Genomic DNA, 15,308 nt, shown 5'->3' with positions numbered 1-15,308 from the left:
TCTCCATCTTATCTTTAGGACTCCCCAACAATCCACCAGCGTTAGGGTCAAAATTGTCCTTATGTATCTTCGTGAAAGAAACCTACAAAAGGGTAGGGTTGGGGGCGAGGTTTTGGAACTCGATAGCAGGGGGTGAAGGAGGGTGGGTGTTTTTGACATCAGAGAGGGGGGATTCATGGGACTTGCTCGAGGAACGAGCAGAAGAATCTTCACCAGTTTCACCAACAAAATTGTCTAAGTTGGTCCCTTCATTTTTGTCAGGGCTTGCTTGCCTTTCTGTTTAGCAAGCCTATTAGACCTACGAGCTCATGGGGTTTCAATATTGTCACTTGACTCAATAGTATACACCTCATTTTTGCTTTTTTGGTGGACCTGGTATAATCGTTAGTTTTTTCACTAGGGTCGGGGGAAGGACAACCCAATTTTGGTCCTTTTTCTACTAGTATCAAACTGGGAAGGACCAACTTCATGGGATGAACCAAGGGGAGTGACAACATGAGTCATAGTGACAATGGACTCAACAACTAGAGGACATAATGCACAGTAAAAATTACAAAGCGTGAACAACAAACCTTGGTGCAAAATAACATTATCCTTCTATAGTGCCTACCTCATTTTGCTTTCAATTATATAGCCAAACACTTTTAGGCCATTTTTCATGTTATAATTATTTGAGATAGGGGTTTTGATGTAGGAGCATCCTGAGTGTAAGAGCAATCTTGCATCACCCAAAAATATTTTTATTTTCGCCCTTTTCTATTTTAATAGGGACTAGTAGACAAGGGGGTTACTATTTATAGGAACTTGCTATTTTTAGTAAGTTTTTCATACGAGCTCGGAATGTTCTTATTTTCTACATGAAAGTTCATTTTAGAATTATAAGCCTACCATAAAAATCTCATTGCTCCAACTTAAGTATTAGAGAAGTTATGGATTTTGGATGGAAAATTTTTGAGAAAAATCTTTGAGCTCAATTTTGAAGGCCTTAGAGGTCCCAGATGAGGTCCAAAAACTCGTCAAAAGGGCACAAGTGTTGTTTTTAGCCTGTAGATCAAGAGTTGGCTTTTCCAAAAAGTGGTTATAATAGCCAATCAGAGCAACGATTCAAGAGTTATGACCTTTCAAAGTTGGGCTACCCAAAATTTCCAAAATAAATGTTAAAGATGTATTTGGCCGACTCGATATGTATTGTTAGGGTCTATTGGCCCTAGGTATTAAGTTTGAATGTCTAGAACTTTCCTAGGCAGCATAAAATTGTCTATTTAAGAAAGGTCTGAACATTGTCTAAAATAGCTCTAGGTGATAGTTTGCAGTTTAGTCTTGCTGATTACTATTATGAAGGCGCCCGTGTGGATTAGCATATTGTACTTGTGAATTTTGTAATTTCACATTTGAAGCGATAATAAGAAGTCCATATTTTGTCCTCATAATTGCTATTGTTTCTATTATGTGTTTATGGTATTAAGGGGAGCCCCCTCCATCAACTACTCAATTACCCGATTGGTTGATACTATTTTCATGATTAGCTTATTTATTTGATGAGATACTTCGTACTCTGGATGTTTATGGTGTTATTGCGATTCATGTGATGATGCTAGATGATTAGATATGATGCTTATAGTTAGATTTATGATGATATTTATATGGTCTATAAATATTGACACCAAAGGCTAGATGGCATTTCGCAAGTGACCAAAGGTAGAAAATCACCTCTTACAACTACTATAGACATGGAAGCATTGTTGATGCGACACCAATAGACCACCAACACCTAGCTAGAGCCAAGACCACATATAGAAATTGAGCGGTGATAACTTATTCCATAATTTGACCTTAAGGCACCCAAGGGCGTACTCGTGACTTCCTAGCCAAGATGAGAAGGCAAGCTTGACCCATAGGATCCTATTCCATGCAAAACCATGGAATAAAATAAACACTAGTAAATTCTTTGAAAAAAATCAGGACATTTGTAATGAACCCTTTTTGGGGGTCCATCATTTATTTACGACTTTTCTTTTATTTATATTCTATTGGCCATATTTTCCAATTGCTTATAGAAATGGGTGATTTGCTACTCCTAATTAATCTTGATATATATGCAAATATAATTGATATCGCTTATAGTGATGAGGGATGTTTCAGCTTTGTCTTTGTAAACTTACAACCATGGTATTCCTCCTGATTTTGAACTTGATATATATCCAGCCAGTTTATGCCAATGGCAATTTGCTCAAATTATTAAACCATTAAGGATGTAAAGGGGAATAAGAAATAATTGATGATTGAAAGAATGAATTTGATATCCATTATATATGAGGTTGCATCTCTTGAATGTCTAAGGGACATATCCTTTCATAATATATTATATTAATTTAATAGTTATATTATATAATTATATATTTTTAAGCTTAGTTATAACAATTAATATAATAAGATATATTATATTAATAGTTATATTACAATTAATATATCAACTATATTTGTATTATATTGCATTAATATAGTATAACTATATTAAAATATATCATAATGATAATATCATTATTTTTTTATTAGATTATTATTTAATTTGTATTTTCATATTACCATTATAATATGATATAATATGATACTACTACATGATTATAATATAATATTACTTGTAAAATATTATTATTTTAATATTAATATTAATATATAATCCTTATTTATTATTTAAGTTATATGTTAAAGTGGGGACATTACAATCCTCCCCTCTTGAATTTGCTTGCCCTCAAGCAAAATCTTTCATACACAAGCTTTGTCATAGATACACACATATTTGCATACGAAAGACCTAGAAGGTTTATAAAACATACATCTTTAATGAATAAAAACACGAAGCAGACACGATGTAGATAGATGAAGGCACGAAGTAGACACGATGTAGACACATCATACATAGCCTTGATTAGATCCTAAAATTAACAATGCACAATGACTATACTTCTTCATTAGGTTTATGAACCCTGCAATCACAAAATAAGCATCAGTACATGCATGTAATATATATATAAACTTCAAAGAAATTCAAATGATAATAAGTTAATCCAAGCCAGTTCCATACTAAGCCCAAGAGCGGAACTTTGGCCCCCTTGGCCCCAGTGGTGGGTGTTAGGCATCCACACGAGGTGGTCTACTTAGTGGATTGCTTGTTTGGCTAGAAAGGTTCTTGTGAAAAGGAGTCATTACTATCATTCCCTTAACTAGCACTACAATAAGGTGTCCTAACTGCTCTCCCTTGATTGTAGACTCCATAGGAAAGTTGGTAGGGTGCCCTTACTATCTTCCCCTTAACTAGTACTACAATAGGGTGTTCTCCCCTGATTGTAGACTCCATAGGAAAGTGGTAGGGTTCCCTTACTATCTTCCCCTTAACTAGTACAGCAATAGGGTATCATAGCAGCTCTTTCCTGATTGTAGACTCCATAGGAAGAATAGATGCCCTTATAGTCTTTCCCTTAACTAGTACTACAATAAGGTGTCTTAATAGACCTCCCTTAATTGCAGACTCCATAAGAAAGTTAAATGTGGCCTTTCCCTTAACTAGTACTACAATAAGGTGTCTTAATAGACCTCCCTTAATTACAGACTCCATAGGAAAGTTAGATATGGCCTTTCCCTTAACTAGTACTACAATAAGGTGTCTTAACAGACCTCTCTTAATTGCAGACTCCATAGGAAAGTTAAATGTGGCCTTTCTCTTAACTAGTACTACAATAAGGTGTCATAACAGACCTCCCTTAATTGCAAACTCCATAGGAAAGTTAAATATGGCCTTTCCCTTAACTAGTACTATAATAAGGTGTCTTAACAAACCTCCCTTAATTGCAGACTCCATAGGAAAGTTAAATATGGTCTTTCCCTTAACTAGTACTACAATAAGGTGTCTTAACAGACCTCCCTTAATTGCAGACTCCATAGGAAAGTTAAATATGGCCTTTCCCTTAACTAGTACTACAATAAGGTGTCTTGACAAACCTCTCTTAATTGCAGACTCCATAGGAAAGTTAAATATGGTAGGGTTTCTATATAGTCTTTCCCTTAACTAGTACTACAATAAGGTGTCTTATAGACCTTCCTTGATTGTAGACTCCATAGGAAAGCTACTTGAAATCCCTAAATCATTTCTCAAATAATCAATTTTACACCTTATGATTACATTAATTAAGGAATCTTACAATTTCATATTTTAACTATGGTTGAACTTCCCCGAAGCTCCCTTGGCTTCCCTCTCTATTCATTGACTGAATGTTATTGATGTTCTCTTGATCATATCTCATCTTCTTAATTTTAGGGTTTCACGTAAAGCTTTTCCTTCCTTTTGATGTGCGAGAATTATGGATGGATCCATATAGTTGGTGTGTCATTCAATACATTACATTTTAGGAGGTAATATAGCATTTCCCAAAGTAATCAAACCATGCTACCACCACTCATTTGCTATGTCATCTAGGTGTAGAGTAGCAAACTCAATTGCCTTTTCCTTTGTCACGGATTTCAAAGAAACATAATTGTCTAGTTTCAGTACCCATGCTCAAATGTTACACTGATCTCCTCCATCAAAACATGGAAAGGTAATCTTTCACACAACCTGTTGGAAATCCCTATTACCATGTGATGCCTTGTGGTCTATTCTTCCCATCATATCGCTTCAGAACTTCAAGTGAATATATTGAACGCAAATAACCTTTTTCCATTGTTGATGCCACTTGGAGTATCTCTATTCATAACTATGATTGGATGATGTTCCTTGTGCTTTTACTTTCATTCATTGATAGTTTCCATTGGTAATAGTCTATTTAATATTCTTTCTTACCTCACTTCCCTTAATGCACAATATGGTGGAGTCTGATTCTATTTGCCTTCTTTATTTCCCACATGAACTCTACTAAAGGGAGATATAATTTATCAAATAAAGATATCATTATCAGCAATAGGAGTCATATGCGTGATGATCGCCTTTTTTTAAAAAAATTATTTGTCACTCTTCGTGTGCTATGTGGAAATCAGATACCAAAGCTAGGTCTGCCACTTTAAGGGTTACGTGGTATTATAATATTCATCTTCACTGATCAATGATTTGACTTCGATAATCAATGATCAACCAATATTTAGTTGACGTAGGGTCTGCCTCACCTTTTATTAATTTATTGAATTCTCTTCTTCACGAGGAAGCGTTGCCTCTCTTGCAAGCATATCGCTATCATGGGTGGGATATATTCTGATGCACTAATTGTCTAGAAGGTGACCAAAATCAAAATCACTACCTCCAACATCAATATGACAAAGTTGAACACATCTACTCCTGGATCAGTCATTTCCATATTTAGAATCTCCGCTGCTCCCACTCTTCGTGAGGATACATCAATTTCGCTGCCACGTCTCTCAAAATCCTGCACCTCTGATGTCAATTTCCAATACGACTCCTTGATTGATTAATCTCAACATGTAGGGAAAGAAAATAATACTCCCTGAAAACTAGAGTGTCTGAAACCTATTAGATAGACAACATCTCTTTTCTATAATTGACAGACAAGTCTTGAATGATCAATGCCAATTTCATTTGCAGCTTTATCTTCCATATTTGGGATGAATACAGTTGATTCTTATGAAGATAACAACCATTGTTATCAATTTTTGAATGTTTCTTCTTGTGCTTGGGCTTATGCACAAGCTTGTGCTTAACAAAATATATATCGCTCTTTAGAATTAAAAGAACAACTCGACACTTGAATCTCTGAGTAAAAGAAAGCAGACAGAGCACTACCAAATGATAATGTCACTCTTGATTTAATTCTGTGAACTTCACACATAAGTGCATAATTGCAGGTGAAACCACAAAATAAATTCTTCCAATCTGCTCAACCTTACGCAGCCTGTGCAGTAGCATGTAGATTTCGGCTTGAAAAAGAAGACAACCAACCATTGTCAACACTAGCATGTACGACATTGATACATTAGCATTGCTTCTCATTATTTATTGTTTGAAATTTTCAAATGCTTCTGTCCATTCAACAATAATTAAACTTTGTAGAGAAGCAAGAAAACTATTTAACACTTTCTATATCTGTCTTATCGTGTTGAATAGACATGTTGTATCTTTTGAGAAGGCATATCATTGACATAACATTGATTGTATAACAAATCTGTCTTATCCATCAATCTCCATCTTGCTTTATTGTTTCACTATCAAGTATGCAGTCAATTTGAGATTAAATAACATGTAGAAGATATCAAACACCATCACCCTCGTGTTCTGAGCATGTAAGTCTCCATACCCGATAGTAGTAAGAGTGGTTATGGACCAGTAAATTGCAGCAACATAGCGAATCCAGAGATCTTTTTGTTGGAAATTCGAAATTACAGAACCAATCTAGGTCTTACTTTGATAAGAAAACTTTCTGTAACTATCTCCGATAAACTTTCACAGGTTGGCAGGAAAACCTGTTCTGATACCATTTGTAATGAACCCTTTTGGGGGGTCCATCATTTATTTACGACTTTCCTTTTATTTATATTCTATTGGCCATATTTTCCAATTGCTTATAGAAATGGGTGATTTGTTGCCCCTGATTGATCTTGATAGATATGCAAATATAATTGATATCGCTTATAGTGATGAGGGATGTTTCTGTTTTGTCTTTGTAAACTGACAACCATGGTGTTCTTCCTGATTTTGAACTTGATATATATCCAGCCTATTAGGCCAATGGCAATTTGCTCAAATTATTAAACCATTAAGGATCTAAAGGGGAATAAGAAATAATTGATGATTGAAAGAACGAATTTGATATCCATTATATATCTTGCCATATCAAAGAGGTTGCATCTCTTGAATGTCTAAAGGACATATCCTTTCACAATATATTATATTAATTTAATAGTTATATTATATAATTATATATTTTTAAGCTTAGTTATAACAATTAATATAATAAGATATAATATATTAATAGTTATATTACAATTAATATATCAACTATATTTGTATTATATTGTATTAATATAGTATTACTATATTAAAATATATCATAATGATAATATCATTATTTTTGTATTAGATTATTATTTAATTTGTATTTTCATATTACCATTATAATATGATATTATTACATGATTATTGTAGACACCTAAAAACCTTTAGAAAATAAAGTATTTTTATTTTCTGAAAAATTCTTGATGACATCATCATTTATTAATTAATTAATTATTTAATTAATTAATTTATTTTTATGCCATTAAATCCCTTTATCTTAATTAAAAATATTTAAGTAAGGAATCCCTCCCAAAAATGTTTAAATCTTATTTAAACATTATTTCCTTATTTATTAATTATTTAATTAATAAATTGACCAAAAAACCCAAAATAAATAAAAAATTTATTTTTTGCCCAAAACTTGGCCAATTTCCTTAAGACCACTAACCTCTTCCAAAATCTTCTAATCCTTCTTTAATTTTGATTAAAGGCTAATCACATCATTTCCTACCCCTAATCCCAACTCAAAATATTTAATTAAGATTAAATATTAATCCTCATGTTTATTAAAAAAGTTTTAATAAATATCTCCTCAACCCAAACTCTTGAAATAAATAAAACTTTATTTATTTCCTAAAAATCTAATTTATCCTCATCCTAAGAAGTTCTAGACTCTTCTAGAAAGTCTTTATCCTCATCCTAGGAAGTTCTAGACTATTCTAGAAAGTCTTTATCCTCATCCAAAGTCTAGACTCTTCTAGAAGATGTCTTTAAACCTAATCCTAATCCCCTCCTAACCTTGTCACATTCCCTAAAAATGGGTTAAGACTTACTAACCCAAGCCAAAGTTAACAAATATCTCCTCCTTCACCCACCCTCATTAAATGTCATCCACTTGCCTATCCCTAAGCTAATCCTAAACCATCCTAATCCATCCTCTAATCATTTGCACAATCCTAAGCAAGCTTAAAACCTTCCTAATCAAGCCCAAGTCAAAATTCCTCTCATCTGTTTCAAAATATCCCAACCATAAAACTTTATGAAGCCCACTAGGGCATAAATGACTCTTCCAAGCCCTTTTATTGCTCTTACAAGCCATTATGAGGGTCTTTATGAAGATTTTATCCCTTGAGCCTCCTTTGTTGACTCATCCTTCCCCTTTACTCCATCCTCTCACCCTGTGACATGTGTCACTCCCTGATTGGCTGTAAGGAAGCACAATCCATGTGCTCTCCTCTCATGCAATCTGAGCCATCCATGAGCTTTTTCCCATCCTTGCATCTTAGCCCTCAATTCCTCAAGCCTCTTGCCTATAAATTGGATCCTTCCCCTTTGCAAAACAACACAATCCATGAAGTAAAGTCATAATGCCATTTTGAGAAGCCATTTTACATCAAAACCATACACTCACACCCAAATTCCAACTCCATTTGAAGCCCTTTTTGAAGCATAAAGCTTGAGCATACATCCTATCTATTTAGACAAAGTTACTCAACAAGAGAGCTTCTCATTGAGAGAGCCCATTAATGGCTCATATTCTCAATTGAGAGCTCATCTTAGTGTATCTTGAAGTTTATGAATTTTGTTTAGTTTGTAGAAGCTTTATTTAAATTTGGTTTCTATTAGCATACTAACATTGCTCATATACATTTTGGCATGCCTGGTGGGACCTTACATGGGTCATCTTCATTAGCTTTTTTAGTCACGTTTTGTATGTCATTTGCTAATTTTGGCTAATTTTGCTTGTTTTTGTGATTGGTAGGATTGTATAAATTGGTTTTGTAGGTCCACATGAGCATGAAGAAGACAAAGGAACTCATAGTCTATCTCATAGTATTTGCAGATTTTTCAAGCTTATAGGTGGACAAAGCACTTGGAATTCTTCTTCCTCTTCTTGTCTATATTCTTCTTATTCCATCTACTACTTCTTCTTCTTCTTGTGGTAGATCTTGGCCATTTTTTTTTAAGGAAGCAAAATCATACACACTTCTTTTTAGTGCTTAAAATAAACCCCCAAATCATACTTAAATCCATTAAAAAATTAAAAATTTGCAAAAAAGAAAAAATATTTTAACAAGTGAAACTAAACCAATCCAATCATTTGCATCCTTGCAACATCAAGGTTTTAGATGCATTCATGCAAAGTTAGGAACACTTCATTTTTGGGAATTTAAAAAGAACTTCAAGTTTCCATTTTAAAAGGTTCAAAATCAACACTAAGTGCACACTAAAATCTAAATCAAACTCAAAGCATCAATCAAGGATAAAATGAACCTCATTTGCAAATATTTTAAAGTTCTTTTAAAAATCTCATGAAAACTAAGAGTCCTAAATGGTTGCCAAAAATTGTCCTAAAAGCTTTGTTATTTGTTCTAAACAAATGTCTTGTTGCAAAATCTTGAATGTTTCTTAGTTTTTTCATGCATCAAAACAATCTAGGAATATCATTTTTGGGCTTAAAATATGCAAACTAGAACACAAAATCTTGAATGAAAACCAAAAGTCCAAAGAGTCATTTTCACTTTTGAGTCCAAAAAAATCTTGAATGATCTAAGGTTAAAACAAAGCACTTCAAAGTTCTTAAAACAACACACAAAAACTCAATCTTGAATGCTCAAAGGAAAAAACTTGAATATTTAATCACTTGTCTTTGAATGCATGTTGCTAAAATCACTCTTGAGTGCCATGGATTAAAATCAAGTTTGTTTTTTTTATGAATGCATGATTAAAACAACAAATCCAATCTTGAATGCCATAGATCAAATAATCATTTTTTGGGGCATAAAAAGAATCCACATTTTTGAAATCTTCTAAGTTATAAAAACTAATAAAGATGCTTTGAGTAAGTTTGTAGTTGGACTCACCCTCTTTAATCACCCATCAATTTAACCATTGGTTGCAATCTCAACGCCATCTATGGGGATGGGTCTACCTAAGAGGGTGTTAAGTGCTCCACAAAGATCAAACTCCACTCACTTGGGTCTTTAGTGGTTTTTCTAAGTTAGAAAATTCTTTGAATGCGCATTAATCTCGCTCACACTTCATTTGGGCATAAAAATTGGACAAATCTTGACGTGGAGGGCCTCCGGGCGTGCGCTTGGCAATCAAGTTTCACAAATCTTTGTTTTGGGCTTGAAACAAACTCACACTCAATCTTGAATGCCTACCAATCAATGAACATTGCATGGTTTGGATGCATTTTCAATGACGCTCGCATTTCTTATGTTGACGATCTCTCGACTTTCATTATGCTGACGATGCTGTTAAATTGGAATGAACATTGTATGCCATAATCACAAGTGTCTTCAATCATAGCTTACAAAATCTAAATCATCAATTGGAATAAACGCGTGTCTTTTAAAGCCCAAGATCATGTATGTGGTTTTGTTTTACACTTTTTAGGAGGCCTGCTTGGGGATTTCATCACCCCTTGGGACAACCTCAACTCCAGCATTCCAGCGGAGTATAAAAATCAGGAAGTGAATCCAAAGACACCTCTCTTGGAATCAAGATTTTGTCACTCGGGCTAAGCCTCAAGGAACTTTATACCCTTGAGAAGTGAAAGAGGAGAAGTGGGTTACCGCTCCTCTCGGCTGTGTGACATCTTTTTGGTTTCATCTACGAATTTGGGCCTCACGTACCTTGCGTGTATCGAGGACTCCCTAGCTATAACAAATTTCATCCTTGTAGAAAACTTTCTAGGATGTTGGTGTGTTTGACGTGCTTGCTCCAAAATTTTGTCTGCTTGTTTGTTCATAGCTTTTGAATGAATGTTTTCCAACTTTGGTCAAAATCCCAAAAAAGCAGAAATCTCCCAGCTCAAGGCATACTTAGCGTAGTCACTGCCTCATCAGAAAATCATCCAAGCTCCCCCGCTGCAATCGAATCTATCTAGTTCCTTGCTTTAGAACAATCCCAAATCCAAAGTCTCTCTAAATCATCCTCCCCAACCAGCTAGCAACCCAATCCAAAATCACACATAAGCCTTTAGAGAGTTGTTGTCATTCTGCTAGAATTTGCTATCCAATCAATCTGACCAATCCACCAGCCTCACCAAGGTTATCCCTTTGACAGAGCTTTGTCTAGGGTAATCTAGCTTTGTCACTTGTTATCCCTCATCACCTTGAGCTAAAGGTTGGGATCCACAAGTGGTCAATCTCATGTCATGCCCATAGGATCATTAGTCTATCCTTAAGTTGACACAATCTCCACCAATCCAGTGCATAGGAAAGCAAAACTCTTACTTTTTGACAGCATGCCCTTGAAGTCTTCCATCCATAGGAAAGCCAAAAATCTCCAGCCAATCCTCCTTAGGTCTGTCATACAGCTTTGACTCTCCCTAGGAAATCCTTCATCAGCCAATCCAAAACTTGCGCTTAATCCAAATCCAACCATGAGCTTCTGTGTTCATCCATATGCAAGACCCCATCCCCATCCGACTCATCATCAAAACATGAAATCCCAAACCTATCATGATGTGTTCGATCGTATTGTCCTTGCTCCCGCCACCTCCTATTCCAATGATGATGAAAATCTTGTTGACTATGATGGGTATATTGAAAGCCTTAGAAACATTCCCCCAAGCATCCCACAAAATCCATGCATTCTTCCAAACTATCTAGTCATGCCATCTGATATCCTAGCTTCTCCTCCATCATCCAATCAACCAAGCTTCCAATCTTCCACCCCCATCACACTAGCTATTCCTGTCAATCCACCTCCACCTCCGACACATGAGTCTCCAAGGAATCTCCTAGAGGAAATACAAGAAAAGTCGCCTCCAGCAGTCGATAAGCCATGTCATCTAATCCAACCATGTGAAGTAGTCAGTAATGAAGCTTCCCCATCTATAATATCACCTCCATCTCCCATAGCTATCATCCCCATACCATCCATCAAATTGCTTAAAATCCTTCCACTTCCCGCAAGCATCAAAATCCCACCATCTGTCAAAACCCTCCAAATCCTATCCACATCACCTCCAAGAATTTCCCAAATCTCCCATAATGACCCTTATGCATCCATCTTCTACTCACCCATCTCCACTACTAAATCTCTCATCTATCCATCCGCTGCCTTTGAAGAGTCCATCCCTTCACCTCCTATCACACCATCCACTCCAAACCAATCCTATCAAGATCTTGCCCAAAAGCATGTTGACATCCCCCAAAGCATAAACGAAGATATCATCGTACCATGTCTTCCATCCATAGTGTAGTCACTATCCCCTCCATCTCCAAAACCTCAAGCCATACCTCCTCTACTGCAGGATATCTTTTCATCCCATCAGCTAAATCAAGATCCTATCCTACCATCTCCTCCACTCCATGCTTCCATCTTACCACCTATCCAAGCTATTTCACCATCTATAATATACCCTCTTGGTTCACTTACATTCATCCATAGTGGCCTACTCTCAGTAGAAGAATTAAGAATAATATCTCCCTATTGCAGTACATCTGATAAAGCACTTCCACCATTTTCTGCAAGCAAAAAGTATCCTCAGCTAGTTCAAATGCTCAATCGATGGCATTATCAAGGTCAAGGTTTAGGACCACAACAGTAAGGAATCAGAAAGCCTATTATTGCACAAAAAAATCTAGGATTTCATGGTCTTGGATATGTATCCAAAGGCTCACCATCTAAAGGTGTTGGTACACCACACCCCCAAACCAAGCCTATCTCCAAACCCTCCATGCCAGCCTCCCATCACTCCTTCAAGAAATCTTATGTCATCCCCCCTCCACCATCTTTGCAACCTAAAACAACCTACCATATACCCCCTTCATCCGCTAAATCCATTTTGGGTCCCTATGTCCCAAAATCTACCATCCTCCATCCTCCTATCAAGCATCATTCAAATCCTATTCCCTCCATTCCTATGGTAGATCAGCAAAGGCACATATTGAGGCACATCATCCATCATCATTCCCCTACATGCTCTCCCATATCCTCTCCATCTCACAAAGCTTCTCCTAACCATCTTTCCAAAGCTTACCACAGCAATGTAAATGCCAACTTCAAAATGCATAAAGCTAAAAATCCACATCCTAGGCAATCATATGTCTATTCTAAAAGACATACTCCAAAAAGGAAAAATCCAATCAAAGAATGCAAAATAATGCAAAAGCCTATGAAAAGAAAATCCAAAACCATGTGGATCCCAAAGAAAAAAGTTGAAACCCAATGCATAATGGCATCCACCATTGCTAATCCTCCATCCAGTGACTCGTGTCCCCCATCTCCTAACTCCATCTTGGGTGCCTATATCCCCAAGCATACTTCCACAAATCCTCCATCACGCCCGCATCTACAATCTATCCCCCATATGCTCTTTTCACACCCATCCCAACATGTGCCAATGTTGCTCTTGCAAGCATCCCCATCTCATGCTCCTTTCCAACCTTTTCATCCCTCCATCTCCTACCATCAATCCCATCTAATCCAATCTATTGCATAAATCACACATCTAGTGTACCAACAGCTAGCAACAAAATTGAACATTCCAACAGCCAGTGAAAAATTCTAAAAAAGCCAAAATAGTTGAAGAAAGCCAAAATCATTCCAGCTAAGTCCAAAGTCAAAAAGTTAAAAAAAATTAAGAAAAATAAAGTGTCCACTGGTGAAAACTTGGCAATTCAAGCGCCTTGGACAAGTACCATGATGAAAACTTGGCAAACAAGCGTCATGCGTAATCCCACCATCCTCAGCTTAGCCTATCACCCTCATGCTTTTGGTCATCTCTTGACATCCAACTCCATCTTCCAATCTATCCACCTATCCTCCACCCTCCATCTTCCATCTCACACCATCCACTTATCTCTTGCAGCTTCAGCCAACCATCCCAGCTATCATCCATCTCCCTAGCCCCTTCAGCTTTTTCCATCCTAGCTTCAATCCTATCACATACATCATAAGACCTCCTTCCACATGTTATCTTCTGATTGGGGGCACTATATTCCTTGGAGATCTTGTCTTGTCCATCCTCCCTTTTCATTGGTATCTAGCTCTAGGCTATCCTCATGCAAACCCAATGTCATCTCTTTATATCCATCATAATCTTAGCTATCTACCATCCTATCCAGCCATTTCATCCTGCTCCTCTAGCTATCCTTGGTCACAAAATCTCTCATCATCATTGGATGCATCCTACCAAATCCATATCTTTCGCTATCACCCCACCCTTAGCTTTCGCATCTTGCACAACATTGAACCATCCCACTATCCTATCATCCTGAGCTTTTGCCTGCTTGTAACTATCTTGGTCAGCTTCAGCTTGTAAATATCTTGTTCCGTCAACTTGTACATCCTCTTTAGCTTAGTACCATTGTATCTATCCAGCTTTTGTGTCAGTTCCTCCTTGATCAGCATCTTGCACACATCGCACATCTTGGTTAGTTATTCCAATGCATCCTTTAGCTAGATCTCTTGTCACCAAAGTGTTATCCTTCTTAGTTCAGCTTGCCAGACGCATCACTCACCCAGATCCATCGGCTTAGGTGCTCTCCGATAGATCCTTGTAGGATATAGCTTTCCTCATGTTTGATCTTGGTTTGTTAGTACCTCGTCCTACCCATCTCGTTGGCAAATGGTTCTCTTTTGGATTTTCACTTTCTTTTGATTTGGAATCTTCCCTTTTGGGTCTTGGAGTATCTTTTCCAAGCAATCTTTTTGTTCCCTCCTCAAGGTTGCCATGATCTTCCATATCATGGTATGCTATGAATGGGGCACTCTAAGCGTACGATTTTGATCAAGTCTTTCGTTTGTTTCTTTTTGCTTGTGGGTTACCCAGTGTCGGTTCTACACTATTTCCTCTGAGTTTCATGTGTGATGCAGGGGAAATCCTTGCGTGTTTGTTTTGAGTCAGTCTGTCAGTCCTCTGGATAGTTGGTGAAAAGGCCTTGATGTTCTTGGTAACCTTGGCAATTAACCAACAGTCCTATAGCAAATCTAGTGCTCAACTACATGGTGGTACTTCTCTTTGAAGTATCCCCCTGCTCAAAAAAGCTTCAATGGTTTTCCTTCATCTCCATTATTCCCCCATCCATATCTAGCATCCGTCTCTCCTACCCCAGCTTATGCATCAGTATCTCTTTGAATCACTCCTCACCTTTAGCTTTAGGGATCCATAATCCTAGTCTTAGGGATCCACCAATCCAAATCAATCCACCAAGCCTCATCTTTCGAGATCCACAATCCTAGTCCTAGGGATCTTCAAAACCCATCTTCTGCCAATCCGACTCTTTGAAATCCTGTTGCATCAGCTTTTTAATCCCCTCAGCCATCTCCCCATCCTGGATTCCTTTTATAG

This window comes from Cupressus sempervirens, chromosome 5 (assembly GCF_028749045.1).
Source record: "Cupressus sempervirens isolate cs-2001-9-10 chromosome 5, ASM2874904v1, whole genome shotgun sequence".
In the NCBI taxonomy this organism is placed as follows: domain Eukaryota; kingdom Viridiplantae; phylum Streptophyta; class Pinopsida; order Cupressales; family Cupressaceae; genus Cupressus; species Cupressus sempervirens.
Note: the sequence above shows the minus strand (reverse complement) of the source record.